We start from the raw sequence: 4,119 nt of genomic DNA, 5'->3' as shown, positions 1-4,119 counted from the left end.
AATGATTACATAACCCTTGTACTCTTATTTGATAAATGAAAAGCCATTCGGAGCGATAATGAATGACAGCGTGCTCTGACGCTCCATAAACACGTAATGAAACATTACCTTTGATTTTTTTTTTTTTGATAACATTTAATCCCATTGAATGTGCACAGACAGCCCGATTAATAAAATACTTCAAATGAAATATGTACTTTACTTGCAGATTACTTTCATGATTGGACTAAATATGAATTGATTATACTTGGCGATTTGAACTAGGACTGGCTGTCGTCATCCTCTGATCCTTTTAAAGAGATTTGTGACTCTCCCGGATAAATCAAAAGGATATTGACAGATCTACTTTATTGGACTCAATTTTAACTAATGCTTCTCACAGATATTCAGCATTTGGAGTTTTTTCCAATGACATTAGTGATCACTGTTGTCTGTGAGAAATTGTAAAACTCCTATAACTTCACTGCATTTATTTATAAATGATTTTTAAAGCATTTTAATGAACAAGCTTTCTTACGCAATCTCTACAATTGTGATTTGGGTGTTTGTTTCATGTGTGCCAGATGTTACTTTGGCTTGGGATTATTTTAAATCGACATTATTATCCATATGTGATAAACACACTCCAGTCAAAAGATTTAGGATCAGTGGTAAAGATAACTCTTGGTTTAATGATACTGTTTCTACTAGTATAAAACAGAGGAATGCTGCTTGGGCTGAGGCAAAGAAATCAAACAATTCTCTAGATTGGATCTCCTACAGAGCATTACGAAATAAATGCACAAAATTAATCAAAAGTGCAAAACGTGATCATTATTTGTCTACGATAAATGAAAATTTAAATAATCCTACCTTTTGGAAATAAGTAAAATCTACCTCAGTACCAAATCTTTCATTTAATTTATTAAATTTAAAAAGTTATTGCAGATACTTTTAATAATTATTTTACTTCATTTGGCTCAACTTCTGAGTCTATTAATTCGGGTGTCTATACCTTTAAGGAAACTGCTGAACTTACTCAATACTGCCCCTTCACAGTCATTTAATTTGGTGCCCATTACCACTGCACAGGTTCATAAAGCTCTAAAGAAATTAGATATTTAAAAAAAAACAGGAATTTATCAAATTGAGCCCCATTTTTGGCAGCTGAACTTGTAGCAGAGCCTATAGCCTCTATATTTAACTTAAGCCTTGTCTCCAATGTTATACCAAAAATGTGGAAGTTGGCAATGGTTACTCCATCATTAAAGGGCGGAGATCCAAATAATTACTTATCATATTTCCAGATTGCCAGTTTTAGTGAAAGTCTTTTAATGTTTTAACCAATTAAAACAATTTCTGTCGGTTAATAATATCCTTCACGATCATCAGTCAGGTTTCAGAACAGGACATAGTACCATTACTGCAGCTGTGTTGGTCTCAAATTATATTATAACTTCTTTAGACAGTAAAAAGTCCTGTGCTGCTCTATTTGTTGATCTATCAAAAGCTTTTGATTCTGTAGATCACAAATTAATGTTACAGAGACTCAGGTTTATAGGCCTTATGTCTGGCTCACACTACAGGAGTTTGAAAATCCTAACCGATTGTGAAATCTGGTTGCAGCACACACTTAAGGAGAATCTGTGCAGATTTTCTTCCCTCAAATCTTAAACATGCTCGCATTATAAGATTTGAAAATCACAGCGCATAACACACTACAAAATGTTATTAAGATTATCGTGCCAGAGGAAGCGCCTCACGTGATCTCACGCAGCAGAACGGAAGTAATCAAAATATCTGTCCTTCATATCAAGTCATATTCGTGAAAAGGTTGCCGTGACCAAGGAAAGCGAAATCTTTCAAAAATCACCCTTTATTTCATAACTGAATGTACTCGTCTTCATTCCTGCTGACCACAGCGTAACACTTATTTATTTAGGCAATAAATAAATAAATGGATATAATACCACATATCACACTGTTGAGTCACTCAAAATTACCTCAAGGGAAATTCCCTCACCACGACAGCTTGTTTCTTATTGGCTATTGTGACTGTTTATAAAGACACCTATGAATGTAACAGTGACAGTACTGACGTAATCACAGTCTTGCTCATCCTGATTTAAAATAATAATTTTCAAACATGATTGATGTGATCGGGGCGAGAGCAGATCGGGAGGTGCAAGATTCGATCAGTGAATGCCCCACATTACCAGAAAATCTGCGCCGAACATCGGAACCGATTGAGGTCCTCGACACATTTTTTCTCCGATTCTCGGGAAGGGAAAATCTGGGATAAATCGGCCTAAAACTCCTGTAGTGTGAGCCAGGCATTAGTGAAGCTGCTCTAAAATGGTTCAAAAACTATCTTTCCGAATGCACTCAGTGTGTGTCAGTGGAAAATTACAACTCACCTTCCCTTTAAGTAGACATTGGGGGTTCCTCAAGGTTCCTCTTAGCCCCTCTTTTATTTTCTATTTTTATCAATGATTTAGGTCATGGAATAGATTCAGCTAAAATACATTTGTATGCAGATGATACAATTATTTATACAAAAGTATTTCCTTTAAATAAAAGCCTTAAAGCAACTACAGAACACTTTTTTTTCAAGTACTGCAGCATTCACTGTTGCAGTTAAAATTGGCTTTAAAGGGGACATATCATGCTAAATCCAATTTTTTAGCCCTTAAATGCATTTTGTTGTATATTTGGAGTGTTTAGAAGTACAGAAAAGTTGAAATTATTCTCTTTGTTGCTATCTTTATATTCTGTTTTGGTCATATTTTTCAACCTGTTCCGATTTTTCTATTATCTATGACGTTTTGTGAACTATTACGTCACAGTATTTGCAGCGGAACTGCCAAATAAGGACATTGACTTCCAGCCCAGTCCAAGCTAAAGGATGCAGAAGTTACGAGAGGGTAAGTTAAAATGTTCGGTTGTTGGATGTAGTAACCCACACGCTTCATTACACCGTCTAATGTAGATGAACTGAAAGATGTTTAACTGAAAGAACGAGCAGAGAGAGAGAACCGGTCGCGCGCGCGCTCACTCTCTCTCTTCAGAGCCAGGCGAAAGTGTAAACAAGACATCACCGTCTCCAAACTAGATGCTGTCTTGCTCTCTCTCCCTCGCACATATTAATCAAAATAAATCGACACGGTGGTAAAAGGTCGGAAGACCAAAGTTTCATGTATAAATACAGTAATACACCATTGCGATACATCCATATGAAGACGTTGTTCTGCAGGTTCGTCGTCTTCATTTTCATCTCGCTCCGGCTCCGACTCTGGCTCGAACATGTAGGCTGGCTGGACAAGTCTTCCGTTGTTGACATAGCGTGTGAATAAAAAGATTCTGTGCCGCTAGATAATCGTATCTCTGCTATCGAACTACAAAAATGGCCGAACGGGGTGGAGTTGAACCGAGTGTCACCTCTTCACCCTGGAGAGGGGGCGGGGTATGAAGTGTCTCAGTTGTATCAGAGAATGTCTAATATGGCGAGAAGTTTCACTCTCAGTACACTTCCGCCTTCTGAACTGGTTGCAGTTCCTCTCTGATTCCATATGAGGGCGCTCACAGGACGAGTGCAGAATGAATGGAGGTCTATGGCGCTATACCAATAAAAATCCACTTTTCTCAGGATATAATTTTTTGTCTAGTAATTTGAATGTTGTATTCGAAAGGAGATGCAAATAAATTACACATTGCTGGGTGTTAGATTTTTTTGAGTCACTTATTTGGTTTAAAAAGCATTTTAAAGTGTCAATGACGTCATATACATGTACGACCAGACATACTGCTTTACGGCAATCCTTAAGTCACTTTGGTGCGTTCGTGCTCTGCACTTTCTTTTCTCTCGAGGCATCGACAACACAGCTGACACAGGTAAACACACGTGCTAGAAGAGTTTTTGTTTTGTTTGTTTCTGGTCCCGCTGCGGATGACACAATGCCATCAAGCGGTATCTCTGGTCGTAATCAGTCCTTTACTGACCAATCAGCGTTCATTAGCAGAATGCTAGCGTGTTATGGGCAACAACAACTCAACCTGTAAGAAATTGAAAGGATATAAGTACTCGTTCATTCAACTTTCGACCTAAAACCCATGTTGAACTTGCAAAATCTACAATCAGAT

The sequence above is a fragment of the Scardinius erythrophthalmus genome (assembly GCF_964197995.2).
Source record: "Scardinius erythrophthalmus genome assembly, chromosome: 13".
In the NCBI taxonomy this organism is placed as follows: Eukaryota; Metazoa; Chordata; class Actinopteri; order Cypriniformes; family Leuciscidae; genus Scardinius; species Scardinius erythrophthalmus.
This window is presented reverse-complemented; position numbering follows the sequence as displayed.